This window comes from Paramormyrops kingsleyae, chromosome 25, assembly GCF_048594095.1.
Source record: "Paramormyrops kingsleyae isolate MSU_618 chromosome 25, PKINGS_0.4, whole genome shotgun sequence".
NCBI lineage: Eukaryota > Metazoa > Chordata > Actinopteri > Osteoglossiformes > Mormyridae > Paramormyrops > Paramormyrops kingsleyae.
Genome location: NC_132821.1, coordinates 13,338,306 through 13,363,122, shown reverse-complemented (window position 1 = coordinate 13,363,122; position 24,817 = coordinate 13,338,306).

Genomic DNA, 24,817 nt, shown 5'->3' with positions numbered 1-24,817 from the left:
GTACTTTAAGCGGTTACTTAAAATATTGGCATCAATTTGAAACTGATGTGTGCGCGTGTGTTTATTTTTCCTTTTAAAGGTGGTTTATGCAAAGCTTTTGTACAGGTAACCTTATTTACTATACGTGACCGGGTATTTACTGTTGTTCCGTCCGGTAAAAGAAGGCAACTTGTAACGGGCGATTTCTACTTTTATGCTACAAGCTGCTACTTAAAGTCTGTTTGCCTGGGTAACGCGGCTAAGGTACTTTTGGCATTTTAAGTGGTTATTTAAAATATTAGCATCGATTTCAAACTGATGTCTGGGGGTCTGTTTATTTTTTCTTTTAACACTAGAATTCCTGAAAAAATGAGACTCTCCTCACGAGGAGCCCCCCCCTTACTGCCCATACAAGCTGCCCGCCCCCTCTCCAGCACCATTAACACCTTTTGTTTTGCAAATTAATCACAGTCACTCAGTCAAACTCACCCCCCAGCCTGAAGTCACTTCTTCAGCTCAGGTCTGCACTAAAGAGTTTATCTAGCGGTGTGTTGTAAGGAATCGAATACATGTGCTTTCATAGAGCATAATTTGAAATATAGTGGAACCCCCAAATGTACTAGGTTAACCGTGCTGTCAATTACACAAATATGTGATATAACAAATACATATACTTGATGTATGTTCTTCTCACAACTATTTGTGTAAATTTATGATCAAATAAATTTTAGGTTTTGCAGACAATCTTATACATGTGCATGCATGTACATTTTTTATATAAACACTTCATACGGTACATGTGAAAAAGTTGCATCATTGAGTCATGAGTGCAAGCTGCCAGAAATTTAGACACAGAATATATACATTTGAAGAATCAGATAGTATAAAGATAAAGAGCATATGTCTGTGTGTAGGAGACAGAGACAGAGAGTCAGTGTCATTCAAGTGGAAGATACACATTTATTATATAAAATAAACAGATACACAAAAGGTACAAAACCATTTCGTGTGAACTGTTTCCGTGGAAAGTGCACTGTGGCATTGTTTTTATTTTTTTTTATAACAAAAGGTTGAACTTTACACATTACATCGTATAATATTTTTGGCACCCCTCAAGTAAGCAATATTTCATTTTTACTGCGTGACACATTTGTAATGCATATACCGCGCTAATATCATGCCAGTGTCCCTTTACCGATGTACGTAAATCAGTTTAACTTTTAGCTATAACTTTTACAACTGAATAAGGTCACACAGACTGTTGCAGACATGAACTGTATGTACTGTATTTATTATATCAAATACAACTGCTTGAATGTGATACGGAAATATACATACGCGAAGGTTTTCTTTATTGTGCCGTAATATATTTCGACTGCAATCTGTTTCTGAGTAATTAGCCCTTTTCTGTGCTCCAAACATGTAACGTGTGAACTGTTTCCGTGAGAAGTTTACGTTGACATCTCGTAATCCCATACATGATTGCACATACGTCCGGAGTAATTTATAGTCTTTTGCGTGCTCATAACTACACAATCTTTTTCGCACGTAGCGATGTCAGTGTGTATACTTGCAAAGTGCATTGTGTCATCTCATAACAGATGCACATAGTAATCAGTAGTTTTTTTTGTGCTCATAACTACGCAATGTTTCACATATAACGTACGAAGCAGAGCATGTGAGCGGAGCCGAGCGGTGAGAATTTCCGCTCCTGGCTCACGAGGCTGTTGGCTCCGCCCGCTCCTCTGCTCTAATTCGCACTAAGCCGCTCCGCTCAACACTGCTCCTCGCTCCACTAAAATGTCCTCCCGCTCCAGTCAAATCGCTCCACGCTCGATCCAATTTAAAACAGGAACAAATAATCTGCATGCCTAACAAATGTCACCTTAAACCGAAGCCTTATGTCATAAAGAAATATGAGCAACGGCAACATTGCCAGTCAGAACAGAAAATATTTATTTTTAAGCAACCCACCGGCAACAACGGACAGGTTTAGAAATGGCATTCCACACAAAAATAGGCTTATAAATAAAGGAATCAGTGGGTTTAATAGCCTAAAGAATATACATAAACGTTTTAAATTCCTCAATTTTTTTCTGTTGATGCAGCACGTCTCTAAAATAAAATGTAAAATAAAACGTGAAATAAAAAAAAAATCTTATTAGACCTACTTTGAATGACAAAACGAATTTATTTGATTACCAATATTTACTTTATATGCTTTTATACTTTAATTTACTTTATAGACTTGATATGCTACAACCATATAAAACTTACACGCGTTTTGCTCTGGCTTCCGCTTGTTCGCGTAGCACACTCATGTTTCTGAGAAAAGTGATTCCAAAGTGAATCTTTACTAACTGAAACAGTTTCACCACATTGTTGTTCTTGCTGTACATTCTTGTCATCTATACGTTTGATAAGAATAGTACACTTGTATGATTTATCAGTTTCCTTTCTGAAATACTTTGCGAATTCCATCTCGGCCAATTTGTGTAACAGTCTTGATAATTGTACAGATAAATTCTGGGTAGATTTGGGCACGCCTCAGAATTGTAGTGTGAGCGGTATCTGAGCGAAATTGGAGCGAAACAAAGCGACCGCTCCAGCCTTAATTAGAAAACCCGCTCCGCGCTCTGACCAAATTCTGCCCGCTCCGCTCCTCGCTCACGCTCACATGCTCTGGTACGAAGTATCCCTGCAAGGTGCACTGTGCCATTTTTTAACAGGCTGAATGTGTGTTTTAGCACATACCTTTATTGTGTTCCGTAAAATACTTGGACTTAACTTGGACTAAAATACTTCGACTTAACGGTCTTTACACATTCTAAGTTGCAAGTTCCATTTTTTTTTCATTACTTATAAAAATGTTTTGACTGTTGGCACATTTATAATGCATATACCGCACTAATGTCATGCCAGGGTAATTATAACGATATAAATTAATTAATTTGTCTTTTAGCCCTGATCGAACTTAAAAAAAAAGAAAAATACATTAACACCGATTGTTACAGACAGTAAGCAGATGCATTTATTTATTCCTTCAAATACTTTAGATAAACTGAAATCGCCATTACTAAATCAAGAAAAATGGGGATTAAATTGTAGGCCCTATTTCAAATTACGATTATAATATACATTTATTTTACAATTCCTTAAACCACACTGTTACAAATACGTTTCTGAGGAGAACCGAGGTTGAAACCGTGAAACTTGCTTTCATTTGCAAAACAATAGCTGTTGATTGGCGCTGATGAGGGCGCGGGCAGTTCGTGTGGGGAGTGAGGGGGGGGCTCCACCAGAGGTGCGTCCGAGATTTTTCGTAGGCTTTAGGGATTCTAGTAACAGCGATATTTTACTCAAACCACAGTATAATAGAAACGTCTCTCTGCAGACCTAAGGTTAGAGACGTGAAACTACCTTTCATATGCAAAACAATATGTGTTCATTGGCCCTCATAAAACGACGACTAGCTTGTGCAGGCGGGGGGGGGGGACATCAGGTGCCAAGAAGTCTCGTAGGCTTGCCGAAACGTAGGCTCCTACTAGCCTGGCGCCAGGCTTCTCCACAGTCTGACCTTTAATTACTTACAGCACTCACTTCAAAGCTCTTCTAATCAACAATCACCCTTAACCCTCTGAAGTCTGACGCCTATCACCGATGTTTCAAGTCCTGTAACATACCTTCACATTTTAACACTGTGGAGTCGGCCATCTCACCAGCAAAATAAAACCAAAATTCCACCAAACGTTTACAAATCTCTACTACATATATATATACAAACACAAACACAAACACACACACTATAAATATTTCACATGATATACTACACATTAAATACTAAATACCATTTATCAAATGTACCGCTAACTACACCTGCTGGCCAAACCAGTTCCATGGCCATTTCAATAAAACAGCTATATCTCTGGCATGCTTCATCCAATCCTCTCAAAATTTGACCCACTGATTTATCACTAGCCCACAGACAGACCATCCACCATTCGTGCTGATTGGTCAAAGGGGAGCGATATGGCCACTGTCTAAATATGTCGAACACCAACTTTGGCTAATGGAGCTGAAATAACCTTATTTCTCATGAAAAATTTAAAGATTCCTTTCCCTTCATCTCAATTAATATTTTTAAGTTGCATTAATTTCCCTGCCATTTGACTTTTAGAAATGTATCAAACTTCAGTGATACTTCAAGCTGTGTACACTGCAGGAATTGCAATTTCTTTGAATAGCTAGTCACCACATTTAACTTCTGTTTCTCATCTACCCTTTTCCCTTTATCATACCTTAATCAACATTTCTACGGTAATGTTAAAATGTCAGTTATCATCTTATCATAGGAACATTTCCTACTTTCTGACTATTTAAATGCATTGGCCATCAGTTACTGTCTGTACTTCATTTCCAATTTAGCCACTGTCCTAGTATGTTTAAGACCAACCTTGGTTAATGCAGCTCACATCTCCTGATTGGTTATTTAAACATTTAAATATTAATCACATTTCCCTTCATTTAAGTCCATATTTTTAATCTGCTTCCGCTACAGCAATATAACATCACTGTATAAACTGCAAAATCAGCTCAACTTACATTTATCTCATTTTTGATCAAGTGACATATTACTGGTTAAAATCTTTTGCCCTGCAAGTTCTGTTAGTCATGTCAAATCAAGAAATATGCAATGTCACATGATAGTCATTTGCATTCCCTTGTCATATTTAAAAACTTAATAAATAACATATTACTGTAACTACTGCAATGTCCAGCCTAAGTAGGTCAATCTGGTAGTAGATTAATCAGGACACTGCCCTTATGTATAATTTATAAACATATCTTAACCTGCCTGTACATTATGGCCACCAGCCACACTGAACCTACAGCATTTCCATGATCATTTCAATCAAACAGCTAAATCTGAGGCATACTTCGTCTGATCATCACCAAATTTGACCCACTAATGTACCACTGCACCTCAGACAGACCATACAACTTTGGTGCCGATCGGTCAAATGGGGGCGCTACAGCCACTGTCTATATATTTCTAATACCCACCTTAGCAAATTCAGTTGAAATGATCATATTTCTCATCAATCATTCCAAGAATTGCTCCCTTTCCCTTCAACTAGCTACATCTTTTTAATTTATGTTCTTTTTTCACCTATTTGCCTCATAGAACATTATCAGAATTCATTTACACATGAGAAGGCCTAAAAGTATTAAATAGCATTTCTAAAATGGAGCGCTGACTCCACCTGCTGGCCACACCATTTCCATTTCCATTTCATTCAAACAGCTAAATCTCAGGCATGCTTCACCCAATCCTCACAAAATTTGACTCACTCCTGCAGCACTGGACTACAGAAAGACCATCTAAGTTTGGTGGTGATCAGTCAAACGGGGGCACTACAGCCAATGTATTATATCTAAGAGCCACTTTTGCAGATTCAGCTGAATTGTCCTTCTTTCTCATAAAACCTTCAAAGAGTTGTTACCTTTCCCTTCACCTTAGTCCATATTTTTAATTTCCTTTCATTTTTCACCAATTTGCCTTATACAACATTATCAGACTTCATTTACAAATGAGAAGGTCAGAAAGCATTTAATATCATTTCTAAAATGGAGCGCTGACTCCACCTGCTGGCCACACCATTTCCATTCCCATTTCATTCAAACAGCTAAATCTCAGGCATGCTTCATCCGATCCTTACAAAATTTGATTCACTTCTGTATGACTGGACTACAGACAGATCTTCCAAGTTTGGTGGCGATCAGTCAATCTGGAGCGGTACAACCACTGTCCTAGTATGTCTAATACCTACCTTGGCTAATTCAGCTGAAATATCCTTCATAATACTTTCAAGGAATTAACTTTTCCTTCACCTCAGTCCGTATTTTTAAGCTCCTTTCATTTTTCTGCTATTTGACTTATAGAAAATTATCAGATTTTATTTATAAGCCAGGCAGTATACATTGCAGATTTTTCGCTTTTTTGTATTAAATTGGCCAGTAGGTGGAGATGGTGCTCTATTTATATTGCACTTTTTTGTAATTGTTTTTTATAAATTGGCCAGCAGGTGAAGTTCGTCCTCTATTTCATTAATGCCATTAAATTCTTTTAGGGCTTCTTATGTCTAGAAGAATACTTTACAAATGCAGTAAGCCACTGTTGTTTTCTATATACAAGATGTCATGTGTTCACTGAGGTACTATAAAGTAAGCTTAACTTGTATGATCTAGACTTAAAATATTAGGTATGCAGGTGCCTATTTCTACCGACTACTTAGACCATCTGACACAAACCATACATTGTCTTGGGCTGAGGCACTTCACCAAAGGGTTCTATTTTCTATCCTATATTGGTGTACTAAGGCTGCTTCTGCTAATGGCAGTAGTCAAACTGCCACACCAGGGACTGCATGCATACAGCAGGCTAATATTATACATTATGGCCATTTACTATATAATGTCATTATATTGTAGTATGTTTTTCCTTAAATGTTGCTCAGGACATTGTAATACTTATTGTATGTATATTTCCTTTACTGCCTGTTTCACCTACTGTAATTGAAATTTATTATGACATTTACATGTGTATTTAACATGCTTAAGAATGATGACTGTATTAATGATTATAATATTTATTATTACTAATTAGAGACATAATATAAAACACTATACACATTGTAAAATTGCAATTAAATAGATCTGTCTTAGCCAAAGATTTAGGTTTGTGTCATTGTTTGAGGAGGCTGAAAAAGTACATTGACACCACAATAGTTGAGCCAGCACAATTGACATAATATTTCGCATATGATGTGCATAGCATTCTTACATAAACAGTGTATAAAGACCACAAAGTGTGATAGTTGCACTCATATATATATACTACAAGACTCACAGCATGGCAATATTCTTTTGAATATACAATTTAGTGTAAGTCAACACAGGCATCAGAAACAAAGCTGGACCTTCATTTTGACATCAATTTAACCATGGCATCATGACTGTAAATTACGTAACATATTATGTAGTACAGATCTGTTACAACACATCATTAATGTTTTGTTATTGCAGAGTAAAACTGAAAATAACTTAATAAATACTACAAAAAAATTGTGAGACATCACAGCAATAAATATCCACAAGCAACAGCACATTTTACTCACAGTACCTTTGCTGTCAAACTATAGTGTGTGTAGATGATTTCTGGTGCATTTCACTTCAGGTATCTGTTTGTAGTTCATACTGTCTGTGTGCAGTCTCTGAGTTCTTTAGAGAACGCTTTGGTCGTCGAAAAAATGGGCGCAGGGAAACTTGATGTGGTGAGTATGGTGTCACTGATATGAAGATAAGGCACTGGAAAAGAGAGTAAAACCAGAAAGCTGCATGTTCATAGTAGCATTTCCTATTTTCAGACTATTTAAATGCATTGGCTATCAGTTACAGTCTGTACTTCATTTACAATTTAGCCACTGTCCTAATATTTTTAAGGCCAACCTTTGTTAATGCAGCTGACATCTCCTTATTGTTTATTTAGACATTTAAATATTAATCACCTTTCCCTTCATCTAAGTCCATATTTTTAATCTGCTTATATGTTACTGCCATTTGACTTTTAGAAATCTATCAAACTTCAATGTTACTTCATCCTGTGTACACTGCAGCAATTGCAATATTTCTCCAACAGCTAGTCACCACATTTCCCTTCTGTTTCTCATCTGCCCTGTTCCCGCTTTCGTACCTTAATCAACATTTCTACGGTAGTGTTCAAATGTCAGGTATCATCTTATCATAGTAGCATTTCCTACTTTCTGACTATTTAAATGCATTGGCCATCAGTTAGTCTGTACTTCATTTCCAATACAGCCACTGTCTTAATATGTCTAAGACCAACCTTTGTTAATGCAGCTGAAATCTCCTTATTGTTAATTTAAAGATTTAAATATTAATCACCTTTCCCTTCATCTAAGTCCATATTTTTTATCTACTTATATATTACTACCATTTCACTTTTAGAAATCTATCAAACTTCAATGTTACTTCAGCCTGTGTACACTGCAGCAATTGCAATATTTCTCTAACAGATAGTCACAACATATTCCTTCTGTTTTTCATCTACCATTTTCCCTTTATTGTACCTTGATAAACAATTCTACGGTAATGTTAAAATGCTACGAATCATTATCTCATAGTAGCATTTCCTATTTTCTGACTATTTAAATGCATTGGCCATCAGGTACAGTCTGTATTTCATTTACAATTTTGCTGCTGTCCTAATATGTCGAACAACAACCTTGGTTAATACAGCTGACATCTCCTTATTGTTTATTTAAGCATTTAAATATTAATCACCTTTCCCTTCATCTAAGTCCATATTTTTAATCTGCTTATATATTTCTGCCATTTAAGTTTAAGAAATCTATCAAACTTCAATGTTACTTCAGCCTGTGTACACTGCAGCAATTGCAATATTTCTCCAACAGCTAGTCACCACATTTCCCTTCTGTTTCTCATCTACCTTTTTCCCTTTATCGTACCTTGATAAACATTTCTACAGTAATGTTAAAAATGTTACGTATCATCATCTCATAGTATCATTTCATATTTTCTGACTATTTAAATGCATTGCTCATCAATTACAGTCTATACTTCATTTACAATAATTAGTAAACTTTTAATTTTATGACATTCACTTCATTACTATTCATTGCTTCTGTCCATTTGCTTTGGACCCGATTGTCACTGCTTGCAGTTATCTTTATTATTATTATTATTATTAAGGGTCCAAAGGACGAAGTCCTTATGGACCATTATTGTTTTTCTTACGATTTTTAAGGGTCCAAAGCATGAAATGCTTATGGACCATTATTGTTTTTCTTAGGATTATTATTATTATTATTATTAAGGGTCCAAGCACGTAGTGCTATGGAACCTTATTGTTTTTGTTAGGATTTTCTTCTTTTTTTTTTCTTCCCTAAAACTGAATGCCCAGCCTAAACCGTAAGACCTAGGCTTACCAAATTTGGCAGCAAGATGTCAATTCCTACCCACTACTCAGGCCCTCCGACCCATCCCTGTCAGTCAGATGGGGGCGCTGTAGCGCCCCCCTAAGCGTTTTGGTGGATATCTCCTGACCTGTTGGTCCTACAGTCAAAATTCTTTTTTCCACAGATACAGACAGGTATGTTCTACCAACTTGCCATTCAGACTATGAAACTACGCCTGGGAAGATTTTTCGGTAATTTTGCATAATTTGCAAATCCTAATTAAGCCTTAAAGTCCAAGCTTGTCCTACCAAATCAGACAAATGTGGTGTCAATCGAATTAGAACTCTAAGTTGATCAAGAATTATTAAAAAAATTCAGACATTTGTGTATCGTACGGCCATTAGCAACGCCCAAACAATGCCCAAATTTGGCCCGTTTTGGTCTGACTGCTATAACTTGGCCGTGCCTTGGCCTACCTCGACCAAATTTGAAATCCTACCTCCCGACACCACTCTGGGGACACGGTCCAAGGCGGGCCGCATTTCGTCTATAGGGGGCGCTACAACTAAAAACTGCCAATATCTCCTGACTGCCTTGGCCAATCCAACTGATATTTGGCAGGTATGTACTAGGTCCCAGCCTGAGGTCAGTCACCTACAATGGCAGTCATAAGTCCTGAAACAGTGGCCGCCATCGGCCAATCAAAATCAAGCAGCAATTTGACTGGCTTAATGATGACCAATCCAAATCAAATTTAGCTGGTACATTTGTCCTCTGACCCTTAGCCCACCCTGTAAAGGACATCTCATTAGGCCAGATGGGGGCGTGAGAGCGCCCCTATCTGCATTTCTACCTGTTTCTCCAGAACTGCCAAGCCTACACTTAAACTTTATTGCCAGTCCAATTCAGTATGTCCTGACGAATCCAACTGCATATAGAACTTGGTTCTCCATCTTTGCGTTTTTACATGATTTATATTTCTCTGAAAACAGGTCATTTCGTTCACCTGCTAGGATTTTCACCACACCTACATAAGTCTGTTGTCATTTAAATCAAGAGACAGTCCTTTTAAAGACTTAGGGAAAAAACATAAACTTTCAGTAAGTTACGGCCACCAGGCACACCCTGACTGTACTGCTGCCTTTCCCATTTCGATCAGACAGCTATATCTTAGGGATGCTTCAGCCAATCATTACCAAATATCTCTCATTAATAAAGGGCTGTACCGCAGAGATACCCTCCAAATTTCGTGTCGATCGGTCAAATGGTTGTGCTACTTTCACTGTCTATATGTGTCTAAGACTCACCTATGCTCATTGAGCTAAAATGAGTAACCAGATCAGGTAGGAAGGTGTCTACCAATCTCACCCGTTTTAACCACAGCAACGGGTGGCTCAGTGGGCTAAACTTGTATGCTTGTAATCAGAGGGTCGCAGGTTCGAACCCAGCTTTGGTGGGTACTCGAGCTAGGCAGCCCGATGTGCACAGCATACCCTCGGTGAAGTTAGCTGGGGAGACGTAAAGGTGTTTTCCCCACGAGGATCAATGAAGCTTCTATTATTGTTAATTCAGAGGTGCTCAGGCACTACTCCAGAGGGTTGAACAATAATTATTTTTCTTCCCTAAAACTGAATGCCCAGCCTAAACTGTAAGTCCTAGACTGACCAAATTTGGCAACAAGATTCCTATTCCTACCCACTACTCAGGCCCACTGACCCGTCCCAGTCAGTCAGATGGGGGCGCTACAGCACCTCGATTTGCATTTCTGCCTATATCTCCAGACCTGTCAAGCCTACAGTTGAAATTTATTGCCAGTCCAATTCACTATGTCCTGATGAATCAAACTGCATATAGATCTTGGTTCTACATCTTTGCCTTCTTGCATGATTTACAGATGTTTTGAAAACAGGTTTTTTTGTTAACCTCCTAGGATTTTCAACTAACATCCATAAATCTGGTGTCATTCAAATCAGGAGACAGTCCTTTTAAAGATTTACAGAAAAATCTTAAACGTTCGGTAAGATACAGCCACCAGCCACACCCTGACTGTACTGGTGTCTTGCCCATTTCAATCAGACAGCTATATCTTAGGGATGCTTCAGCCAATCATTACAACAGTTGGCTCACTGATGTAGGACTGTACCACAGAGAGACCGTCCAAATTTCGTGTCAATCGGTCAATCAGGAGCGCTACGCCACTGTCTATATACATCTAAGACCCACCTAGGCTCATTGAGGTAAAATCAGTTTCCAGATCAGGTAGGAAGGTGTCTACTGATCCCACCCGTTTTACTCACAGAAGCGGGTGGCTCAGTGGGCTAAACTTGTATGCTTGTAATCAGAGGGTCACAGGTTCGAACCCAGCTTTGGTAGGTACTCGAGCTAGGCAGCCCGATGTGCACAGCATACCCTCCGTGAAGTGAGCTGGGGAGATATAAAGGCGTTTTCCCCCACGAGGATCAATGATGCTTATATTATTGTTAATTTAGACGTGCTAAGGCACTACTTCAGAGGGTTGAACAATAATTATTTTTCTTCCCTAAAACTGAATGCCCAGCCTATACCGTAAGTCCTAGACTGACCAAATTTGGCAACAAGATTCCTATTCCTACCCACTACTCAGTCCCACTGACCCGTCCCAGTCAGTCAGATGGGGGCGCTACAGCACCCCGATTTGCATTTCTGCCTATATCTCCAGACCTGTCAAGCCTACAGTTGATATTTATTGCGACTACAATTAACTATGTCATGACTAATCTAACAACATATATAACTTGGTTCTCCCTCTTTCTGTTTTTACATAAATTATATTTGTCTGAAAACAGCTTTTCTTGTTAACCTCCTTTGATTTTCAACAAACCTACATACATCTGTTGTCCTTCAAATCAGAAGATAGTCCTTTTAAAGATTTAGAGAAAAAAATGAAACTTTTGGTAAGGTATGGCCACCAGCCACACCCTGACTCTACTGGTGCCACGTCCATTTCAATCAGACAGCTATATATCATGCACTCTTCAGCCAATCATTTCCAAATATCTATCTCGGATGAAAGGCTGTACCGCAGAGAGACCTTCCAATTTTCGTGTCAATAGGTCAAACGGGTGCGCTATAGCCACTGTCCATATATGTCTAAACCTCACCTAATCTAATTCAGCTATAATGAGTTATCAGATCAGGTAGGAAGGTGTCTACTGATCTCACTCATCTTACCCACAGGAGTGGATGGCTCAGTGTGCTAATCCTGTGTGCCTGTAATCAGAGGGTCGCCGGTTCGAACCCAGCTTAGGTTGCTATTTCAGCTAGGTATCCTGATGTGCACAGTGTACTCTCTGATGTTGACTGGCCTGTTACAAAAAGCATCTACATCCTAATGTCTGCCAACTACTGAGACCGTCCAGCTCTGTCCTACATCGCCTATCCTGTTATGGCAGTCTAATTCTGTCTGACTTTCTACTACCCTGGCCACCGGTTCTCTGCTGTTATTCCTCTACTGTCCTACCAGTCCGATCGTCCTCCGCTTTGGACCCTTTCGTAACTGCTTGCAGTTTCTAGTTATTAAGGGTCCAAAGCATGAAATGCTATGGAACCTTATTGTTTTTCTTAGGATTATTAAGGGTCCAAAGGACGAAGTCCTTATGGACCATTATTGTTTTTCTTAGGATTTTTCTCTTTTATTAAGGGTCCAAAGGACGAAGTCCTTATGGACCATTATTGTTTTTCTTAGGATTATTATTATTATTATTATTAAGGGTCCAAAGGACGAAGTCCTTATGGACCATTATTGTTTTTCTTAGGATTATTATTATTAAGGGTCCAAAGGACGAAGTCCTTATGGACCATTATTGTTTTTCTTAGGATTATTATTATTAAGGGTCCAAAGCATGAAATGCTATGGAACCTTATTGTTTTTCTTAGGATTATTATTATTATTATTTTTCTGCCCTAAAACTGAATGCCCAGCCTAAACCGTAAGTCCTAGGCCTACCAAATTTGGTACGATGATTGGAATTCCTACCCACTACTCAGGTTTTCTGACCCGTCCGAATCAGCCAGAGGGGGGCGCCGTAGCGCCCCATAACACGTTTTGGACGATATCTCCTGTCCTGTTTGTCCTACCTTCAAAATTCTTTTTTCTCCTGATACAGACAGCCATGCCCTACCAAAAAGTCAATGGGACCATGAAGCTCCGCCTACTTAGATTTTTTGCTAATTTGCATAATCTGCAAATCATACTTTTTTCTTAAAGTCCTGGCTTGTCCTACCAAATCAGACAAATGAGGTGTCAGACGAATCAGAATTTTCAGCTGATCAAGAATCATCAACAAAATCCAGACATTTTTATATCCTATGGCCATTAGCCACACCCAAACAATGTCCAAATTTGGCCAATTTTGGTCTGATGGCTATAACTTGGCCGTGCCTTGGCCTACCTTGACCAAATTTGAAATGCTTCCTCCCTACACCATTCTGGGGACACGGTCCGAAGCGGGCCGCATTTCGTCAATAGGGGGCGCTACAACTAAAAACTGGCAATATCTCCTGACTGCCTTTGCCAATCTAACTGAAATTTGGCAGATATGTACTAGCACCCAGCCTGTGGTCAGTCACATACAATGACAGTCATCATTCCTTAAATAGTGGCCGCCGTCGGCCAATCAAAATCAAGCAGGCATTTGACAGGCTTATAAATGACCAATCTATACCAAATTTTTGTGGTATATTTGTCCTCTGACCCGCAGCCCACCATGCAAAGGACACCTCACTCGGCCAGATGCGGGCGCTACAGTGACAACTTTTGCATTTCTGCCTATTTCTCGAGAAGGGTGAAGTCTACAATCGACATTTATTGCCAGGTCAATTCAGTACGACATGCCAAATCAAACAACATGTAGAACTTGCTTCTGCATCTTTGCGTTTTTGCATAATTCATATTGGTCTGAAAACAAGACATTTCGTTAACCTCCTAGGATTTTCACCAAACCTACACAAATCTGGTATCATTTAAATCAGGAGACAGTCATAATAAATAATTCATAAAAAAATCATAAACTTTGCATGAGGTATAGTCACCAGCCACACACAAACCATACAGGTGCCATGCCCAATTCAATCCGACAGCTATATCTCAGGCATGCTACAGCCAATCATTACCAAATTTCTCTCACTAATGTAGTGCTATACCACCGAGCGACCCTCCAAATTTTGTGTCGATCAGTCAAACGGGAGCGCTACGGCCACTTTTTATATCTTACTAAGACCAACCTAGGCCAATTCAGCTATACTGAGTTACCAGATCAGTTATGAAAGTGCCTACTGATCTCACTGATCTTACCATCAAAAGCGGGTGGCTCAGTGGGCTAAACCTGTGTGCTTGTAATCAGAGGGTCACCGGTTCGAACCCAGCTTCAGTTGGTACTTGAGCTAGGCAGCCCGATGTGCACAGCATGTTCTCTGTAAAGCAAGCTGGGGAGACATATAGGCATTTTCCCCATGATGGTCAATGAAGCTTCTATTTTTGTTATTAACCCAGCCATTCAGACGGGCTTAGGCACTCCTCCGGCGGGTTCGATTATAATTATTTTTCTTCCCTAAAACTGAATGCCCAGCCTAAACCGTAAGTCCTAGGCCGTCCAAATTTGGCAGTAAGATTCCTATTGCTATCCACTACTGAGCCTCTCTGACCTATCCCAGTCAGTCAGAGGGGGGCACCGTTGCACCCCACAACACGTTTTGGTCGATATCTTTATTAAGGGTCCAAAGCATGAAATGCTTATGGACCATTATTGTTTTTCTTAGGATTTTTCTCTTTTATTATTATTATTATTAAGGGTCCAAAGGACGAAGTCCTTATGGACCATTATTGTTTTTCTTAGGATTTTTCTCTTTTATTATTATTATTATTATTTTTCTGCCCTAAAACTGAATGCCCAGCCTAAACCGTAAGTCCTAGGCCGACCAAATTTGGTAGGATGATTGCAATTCCTACCCACTACTCAGCGTGTCCGACCCGTCCGACTCAGCCAAAGGGGGGCGCCGTAGCGCCCCCCAACGCGTTTTGGACGATATCTCCTGTCCTGTTTGTCCTACGTTCGAAATTCTTTTTTCTACTGATGCAGACAGCCATGCCCTACCAAAAAGTCAATGGGACCATGAAGCTCCGCCTACTTAGATTTTTTGCTAATTTGCATAATTTGCAAATCATACTTTTTCCTTACAGTCAAAGCTTGTCCTACCAAATCAGACAAATGAGGTGTCAGACGAATCAGAATTCTCAGCTGATCAAGAATCATTAATAAAATTCAGACATTTTTATATCCTACGGCCATTAGCCATGCCCAAACAATATCCAAATTTGGCCCGTTTTGGTCTAACGGCTATAACTTGGCCGTGCCTTGGCCTACCTTGACCAAATTTGAAATGCTACCTCCCTACACCATTCTGGGGACACGGTCCAAGGCGGGCTGCATTTCGTCCATAGGGGGCGCTACAACTAAAAACTGGCAATATCTCCTGACTGCCTTGGCCAATCAAACTGAAATTTGGCAGATATGTACTAGGGCCCAGCCTGAGGTCAGTCACATACAATGGCAGTCATTATTGCTTAAAGAGTGGCCGCCATCAGCCAATCAAAATCGAGCAGCCATTTGACAGGCTTATCAATGACCAATCAAGACCAACTTTTGGTGGTATATTTGGCCTACGACCCGCAGCCCACTATACAAAGGACACCTCACTGAGCCACATGGGGGCGCTACAGTGCCCTGATTTACATTTCTGCCTATATCTGCAGAACTGTCATGCCTACAGTTGAAATTTATTGCCAGTCTAATCCACTATGTCATGACAAATCAAACAACATATAGAGCTTTTCTCTTCATCTTTGCGTTTTTGCACAATTTATATTTTTATAAAAACAGGCTTTTTCATTCATCTCCTAGGATTTTCGGCCAATCTACATAAGTCTGTTGTCATTATAATCAGGAGACAGTCCTTTTAAAGATTTACAGAAAAAACATAAACTTTCGGTAAGGTATGGCCACCAGGGACACCCTGACTGTACTGGTGCCTCGCCCATTTCAATCAGACAGCTATATCTCAGGCATGTCTCACCAAATCATCACCAAACTTAAATCCATAATGTAAGACATTACTGCGGAAGGGCCCTCCAAATTTTGTGCCGATCGGTCAAACAGGGGCGCTACAGCAACATAACATGTCTGTGTAAACCTGCAAAATCAGTTCATCTTACATTTATCTAATTGTTGATCCAGTGACATTTCACTGGTTAAAATCATTTGTCCAGCAATTTCAGTGATTCATGCCAAATCAAGATATATGCAATGTCGCATGATAGTCATTTGCATTCCCTTGTCATATTTAAAAACATAATAAATAACATATTACTATCACTACTGCAATGTCCAGCCGAAGTAGGTCATTCTGGTAGTAGATCAATCAGGACACTGCCCTTATGTATAATTTATAAAGATAACTTCACCTGCCTGTACAGTATGGCCACCAGCCACACTGAACCTACAGCATTTCCATGCTCATTTCAATCAAACAGCTAAATCTGAGGCATTCTTCATCCAATCCTCATCAAATTTGACCGGCTAATGTAGTAAGGGACCTCAGACAGACCCTCCAATTTTGGTGCCAATCGGTCAAACGGGGGCGCTACAGCCACTGTCCATATATGTCTAAGACCCACCTTAGCAAATTCAGCTGAAATGTCCTTATTTCTCATAAAACCTTGAAAGAATTCTTACCTTTCCCTTCACCTTAGTCCATATTTTTTATTCACTTTCATTTTTCACCCATTTGCCTCATAGAACATTATCAGACTTAATTTACACATAAGAAGGCCTGAAAGTATTCAATATAATTTCTAAAATGGAGCGCTGACTCCACCTGCTGGCCACACTATTTCCATGCCCATTTCATTCAAATAGCTATATCTCTGGCATGCTTCATCCAATCCTCACAAAATTTGACGCCCATCTGTGTTACTAGACTTCAGAAAGACCTTCCAAGTTTGGAGGCAATAGGTCAAACGGGGGCCCTACAGCCACTGTCTTAATCTGTCTAAGACTAACCTTTGTTAATGCAGCTGAAATCTGCTTATTGTTTATTTAAAAATTAAAATATTAATCACCTTTCCCTTCATCTAAGTCCATATTTTTAATCTGCTTATATTTTCCTGCCATTTGACTTTTACAAATCTTTCAAACTTCAATCTTTCTTCAGGCTGTGTACACTGCAGCAATTACAATTTTATAATAAATTGGCCAGCAGGTGGAGTCAGATGGGGGAAATCGGTAGACTACTTCCTACCTGACCTGGTAACTCATTTTAGCTGAATTAGCATAGGTTGGTCTTATATCTCCTGACTGCCTTGGCCAATCTGACTGAAATTTGGCAGATATGTGCTAGGACCCAGCCTGAGGTCAGCCACATACAATGGCAGTCATTAGTCCTTAGATAGTGGCCGTCATCAGCCAATCAAAATCAAGCAGACATTTGACAGGCTTATCAATGACCAATCTAGACCAAATTTAGGTGGTATATTTGTCCTCCGACCCACAGCCCACCATGCAAAGGACACCTCACTCGGCCACATGGGGGCGCTACAGTGCCCTGATTTACATTTCTGCCTATATCTCCAGAACTATTATGCCTACAGTTGAAATGTATTGCCAGTCTAATCCACTTTGTCATGACAAATCAAACACCATATAGAGCTTTTCTCTGCATCTTTGCGTTTTTGCACAATTTGTATTTTTCTAACAACAGGCTTTTTCATTAACCTCCTAAGGTTTTTCAGCCAATCTACATAAGTCTGTTGTCATTCTAATCAGGAGACAGTCCTTTTAAAGATTTAGAGAAAAAACATAAACTTTCGGTAAGGTATGGCCACCAGGGACACCCTGACTGTACTGGTGCCTCGTCCATTTCAATCAGACAGCTATATCTCAGGCATGCTTCGGTCAATCATTACCAAATTTCTCTCTCTGATGTAGGGCTGTACCCCAGAGACAGTTGCCAAATTTCATGTCAATCAGTCAAACGGGAGCGCTACGGCCACTGTTTATATATGTCTAAGACCAACCTATGCTAATTCAGCTAAAATGAGTTACCAGGTCAGGTAGGAAGTAGTCTACCGATTTCCCCCATCTTACCTAATGCAGCATGTGGTGCAGTGGGCTAAGCCTGTGTGCTTGTGATCAGAGAGTTGCTGGTTCAAACCCAGCTTCGGTGGCTACTTGACCTACCTGTATGCTATGGCCACCAGCTACATCAAACCTGCACCATTTCCATGCTCATTTCAATCAATCATCTAAATCTCAGCCGTGCTTCAGTCAATCCTCACTAAATTTCACCGGTTAATGTAGTGCTGCACCCCAGAGAGACCCTCCAACTTTGGTGCAGATCAGTCAAATGGGGGCGCTACAGCCACTGTACATATATTTCTAAGACCCACCTTAGCAAATTCAGCTGAAATGTCCTTATTTCTTATAAAACCTTGAAAGAATTGTTACCTTTCCCTTCACCTGAGTCCATATTTTTAATTCACTTTCATTTTTCACCAATTTGCCTCATAGAACATTATCAGACTTAATTTACACATAAGAAGGCCTGAAAGTATTGAATGTAATTTCTAAAATACTCACACACCTGGACAGCACAAACACCTATGCACGAATGCTGTTTGTTGACTTTAGCTCAGCATTCAATACTGTCTTACCCACTAAGTTAATCACCAAACTTAGAGACCTGGACATTAATATCTCAATCTGCAACTGGATTATGGATTTTCTAACCAACAGACCTCAGCATGTTAGGTCAGGCCACATCTGCTCCGCTACCATCACGCTCAACACTGGTTTACCACAGGGCTGTGTGCTGAGCCCCTTCCTTTACTCCCTCTTCACCCATGACTGCAGGCCTGTACAGGGATCCAACACCATCATCAAATTTGCAGACGATACTACGGTGATCGGTCTCATCAGCAACAATGACGAGACTGCCTACAGAGAGGAGATCAAGCACCTAGCCACTTGGTGCACGGACAATAATCTGCTCCTTAACACCACTAAGACCAAGAGCTCATTGTGGACTTCAGGAAGGGAAGAAGAGGTTCACATGAACCCATTTACATCAACGGGATGGCTGTTGAGCCTGTCTCATCCTTCAAGTTCCTGGGGACCCACATTTCGGAGGACCTATCCTGGACCACCAACACCTCTAGCCTGGTCAAGAAGGCTCACCAGCGCCTCTTCTTCTTAAGAACACTTAAGAAGAACCAGCTGTCCTCAGCCACCCTGGTGAACTTCTATCGCTGTACAATAGAAAGTATCCTAACCAACTGTGTAACAGTTTGGTACGGAAACTGCTCTGTTGCTGAGCGTAAGGCACTGCAGCAGGTGGTGAAAACTGCCCAGCGCATTATAGGGACTCCACTTCCAGCCATTGAGGACATCCAGAAGAAACACTGTATGCGTCGAGCACGCAGTATTCTTAAGGATTACTCTCATCCCGCCCACAAACTGTTTTCTCTCCTGCCTTCCGGTAGGCGCTTCAGGTGTCCCAGGTCAAGAACCAGTAGACTAAGGAACAGCTTCTTTCCCAGAGCGGTCTCCTTATTGAACTCTGCCCCCCACTGACACCTGCCCCCTCTAACACACTCCCATACTCTCTCCATTATCATTGCACTATTTAATTTTTAATGCACTACACTGTATATACATATTCGGAAAGCAATATCCATTGCACAATACAGTTGTAAATTTCTTATTATATATATCTGTAAATGTCTATTTGTAAATTCCTGTTCTTAGCAATCTGTATATTATGCTCACAGTATATCCATCTGTAAATATTACCCTTACTTTCTCCCTGCACATATCCCATTTAAGTGCACTTATAACTTATACCTTATCCTGCACTTACTGCTTATTGCACTCCTGGTTAGACCTAAACTGCATTTTGTTGCCTTGTACTTGTACATGTGTAATGACAATAAAGTTGAATCTAATCTAATCTAATCTAAAATGGAGCGCTGACTCCACCTGCTGGCCACACCATTTCCATGCCCATTTCAATCAAACAGCTATATCTCTGGCATGCTTCATCCAATCCTTACAAAATTTTACTCGCTTCTGTATCACTGGATAACAGACAGACCTTCCAAGTTTGGTGGCAATCGGTCAAACAGGGGTGCTACAGCCGCTGTCCTAATATGTCTAAGACCTACCTTGGCTAATTCAGCTGAAATATCCTTCATGATACCTTCAAAGAATTGTTGACTTTCCCTTCACCTCAGTCCATATTTTAAGCTCCTTTCATTTTTCTGCTATTTGACTATATAATGATTTTATTTATAAACCAGGCAGTGTATATTGCAGATTTTTCGCTTTTTTGTATTGAATTGGCCAGTAGGTGGAGATGGTGCTCTATTTATATTGCACTTTTTTGGATTTTTTTTATAGATTGGCCAGCAGGTGGAGTTCGTCCTGTATTTCATTAATGCATGCAGCAGGCTAATATTATACATTATGGCCAGTCACTATAGACTGTCATTATAGTGTAGTGTGTTTTTTCTTAGATGTTGCTCAGGGCATTGTAATACTGTAGAACCCACTTATCTCGACCTCGGCTAACTCGCCAACCCTATTAAGTCGATATGTTTTTGAAGTGGAACTGCCAAATTCCCTCTTTGCATTAGTATTTCTCATCGGTTATGTCGATTCTTTTATGTCGCCGAACCCTAATATCTCGAGCCCGAAAGAGGGCCAAAATCGCCACTTAACATCGGTTATCTCGATCCCTGTGACTAATCACATTTAAAATGTATCTCACGTGCTAAACAGCGCATATTCAAATCGCATTCGCATGGTAATTTGCTGAACAATGCAACAGTGAAACGCGATCTAGGTAAATCCCCATCAAAACCAAAGCCAAGCATATCTGCATGCGGCAATGACAACGAAGATGAAGAAGATGCGGACGAAGATTTGGAACAAATTCCCTCTGCCAGTGAGGTGATAGAAATGCTACAAAAAATCGACGGTATGGTTCTTTTGTAGGGGATGAAACTGTTTTAGACAGCATAAGTAATATCGAAGCATTTATTTTCAAGTAGACTGTCAAAGGCAAAAAGCAACAAAGCATTTTTATACTTTGTAAAGAAACCATATTAATTGCGTGTACGATACTTTTCAGAGCTGTCAGAGCAAAATGACTTGTGAATTTGATTTTGACACTGGTTTGCTTTTTGTGACAACGAACTACACCGCACAGGTTTTTATGTGACTTTGTGAGCGATCTTTGTGTTTGCAATGTTGGATGATATAATTAAAGGCTTCTATCGAGAATCGACGGTGGTTTTTATTATATACTGGTAAATCTCTGCTTTTAGTTGGTGCACATATGCCTTTTGTTGTTAGCCAACATGTATGTACATTTATATAACATACCGATCGCGTCATCAAACAAATCGCTGTTGTGTAAAAAAACACCAAAAACCGGTGCATATACATTCTCATTTATTAACGCACATAAATAAATTTCAAGCATATGTCAACATAGTGTATTGCCCCCATATTGGTTTTCTGTTATCTCGATCATCGGTTATCTTGACGCTTTTTGGCAACCTCCTAGGCCGGCAACATAACCGGGTTCATCTGCACTTTTTGTATGCGTATTTTCTTCACTGCCTGTTTCACCTACACTAATTAAAATTTATTGTGACATTTACATGTGTATTTAACATGCTTAAGAATGATGACTGTATTAATGATTATAATATTTATTATTATTCATTAGAGACATAATAGAAAACACATTATACACATTGTAAAATTGCAATTGAATACATTTCTCTTAACCAAACATTTAGGTTTGTGTCATTGTTTGAGGAGGCTGAAAAAGTACATTGAGGCCACAATAGTTGAGCCAGCACAATTGACATAATATTTCGCATATGATGTGCATAGCATTCTTACATAAACAGTGTATAAAGACCACAAAGTGTGATAGTAGCACTCATACTGTATATATCTACTACACAAGTCCCTACATGGCAATCTTCTTTTGAATATACAATTTGATGTAAGTCAACACAGGCATCACAAACAAAGCTGGATCGTTATTTTGACATCAATTTAACCATGGCATCATGACTGTAAATTACATGACATATTATGTACTACAGAACTGTCACAACACATCATTAATGTTTTGTTATTGCAGAGTAAAAGTGAAAATAACTCAATAAATACTACAAGAAAAATTGTGAGACATCATAGCAATAAACATCCACAAGCAACAGCACATTTCATTCAAAGTACCTTTGCTGTCAGACTATAGTGTGTGGAGATGATTTCTGGTGCATTTCACTTCAGGTATCTGTTTGTAGTTCATACTGTCTGTGTGCAGTCTCTGAGTTCTTTAGAGAACGCTTTGCTTGTCGACAAAATGGGCGCAGGGAAACTTGATGTGTTGAGTATGGTGTCACTGATATGAAGATAAGGCACTGGAAAAGAGAGTAAAACCAGAAAGCTGCATGTCAGCCAATCAGACACTTGCAGTTGTAAAATGAAACTACTTCACAGACAAAATAATCCATCAAAGAGGCAAACTCACCAGGCCAGCCCATCTCATTGTTGCAACGTACCAGGCAGTGTGATGTGTTAACGAAAGTTGATGTGGTGGGCATGGGGTCAGTGTCATCAACAGCAGGCGCTGGAAAAGATTAAAAGATTAAAAGCATGAACTGGCATGTAAGTTAGACAAGCACTGACAGAGTAAAACTAGAACTACACCAAAGAGGAAGAAATGTCTGAAAAAGGCAAACTCACAAGGTCAGTGCCTGCTCCTCTGGCTATGCAGCATTCAGTGTGATGCAGTATAGCAGAGCTTCAACAGACAGATGTGTGTTGGCTTGATCATCAGGGAAGCACATGACAGTTGTGCCTTAGTAACCTGAGGTTATACATAGGAGAAGGCAGGTTAAAACATGCAATATAACAATGTAGTAGGGATTTCTGACAATACTTAGTTACCCAATTTATAAGCTCATACACTGCAAACTGGTATGTCTTAACTAGCATGCTCATGTTAAGTGAGAAACTGTCACTCACGTACCTTTGCTTTGCCCACCCAGTCATGGCACATCCACTGTGTCTAGATGAATGTCTCACGCACACTGCCCAGCTTTCCCACTTAGATTTTAGGTCATCCACATGTATGACTGTTTAGTTTTACTTCATTTTAGCTGTTTCAAGAAACACACAAAACATACACATTACTCCAAAAATTGCATCATATGCATAATGCCATAATACAGTCAGTGTACATATGTCCATTTCCTTTTACAGTGTGAAAGTACACTCTACGACACTATACAGAGACATGTCAGTATATGGTCTTACCTTTGCCCATAGATGTCTGTGCCTCTTCGCCCTCTCACCATTCTTTTCAATCAAAGCCTTGCTTTGTGAAATTCTGTGTCTTTTCAGCACGTTTTGTGGTACAAGACATTAGTTCGGTAGTGTCTACATCTGATGGTACTTCTTCATCTCCTTACATTTAATTCATTGTAATTATATATTCTACGTTACATAAGCAACTATACATTTACATTTCCCAAGTGTGTGGTGCTTTGTAAAGAGGTTCAGTGCACTGTACTGGCCCACAACACAAAATTTCTATATAGGCAACAATGCATTTAATAAATACTCAATTATATCACAGGACATCTAAAATTGTTTATTTTTTTGTGGAAAATTCATGACATTAACAAGTTTGGCATACTGCTGTTGTGAGGCACTTGACAGAGCACATTACCTCCCTTTTCAAAGACCACATTGCTTGCTCTGTCCTAAACTTCCCCTAGCCCCCACACCAACCCCCAGTGCCAAGTGCCCCATCCTAGCCCCCTTATGCCTAGCCCTAGTGACCCTCCCGTAACCTTAGTCCTATGCCTAGTGGTAACCCAAGCAGCCCACCTCAGACTTATCCCCAGCAACAGGCCGCCATGTCTAGCTTTAGTACCCCCTGCCTCAGCCCCAGTGCCAGCTTCCTGAAGCCCAGCCGCAGCCCCCAAAAGCATGGTGCCAGCCCCAGGCCCAGCAGCAGCCCCCTCAAGGTCGACCCCAACCCCCAAAGCCCAACATCAGCCTCAGGCTAAATGCCAAGCCCTGAAACACCAGCTCCACTGCCAACCTCTGAGGCCTAGTTGCAGCCTTCTGAAGGCCAGCCCTAGTCCTAGCCCCCCACAGCCTACCGGCAACCCCAGTGGTAGCCGCTGACGGCCAGCCCCAGGCCTAACCCCCAAAGCTTGGCACCAGGCCAAGCCTCCCTGCCAATCCCCCCTAGTACAGCCATAGCCCCAGTCGCAGTGCCAGCCTCCCGAGGCTGACGCACCCCAGAAAACTATCACTGCAGCAAAAAATTTATGTTTCTTACTCATAATGTCTTTTATACAGTTTCTTACAGATGATGTGGCACTACACATTCATGATGGCTGAAATACATCGACATTGCTGAAATAAAAATTCTATTAGTCAAAATATTTTTCGCATACACATGATCAATCAAAGTGCCTTTCCCAGTGGTTGCTTCTTTGACAAGTTGAGCATACCCATGTTCTTCCATAAAATTAGCAATTGTACTTACTGTCAAATGATTTACTGCATGACAAATTTTTTCATATTTTTTTATAGTTTCTTATAGATGATGTAGCACTATACATTCATGATGGCTGAAATACGTCGGCATTACTGAAACAGAGATGCTGTTAGTCACAATGTCTTTCACATACACATGATCAATCAAAG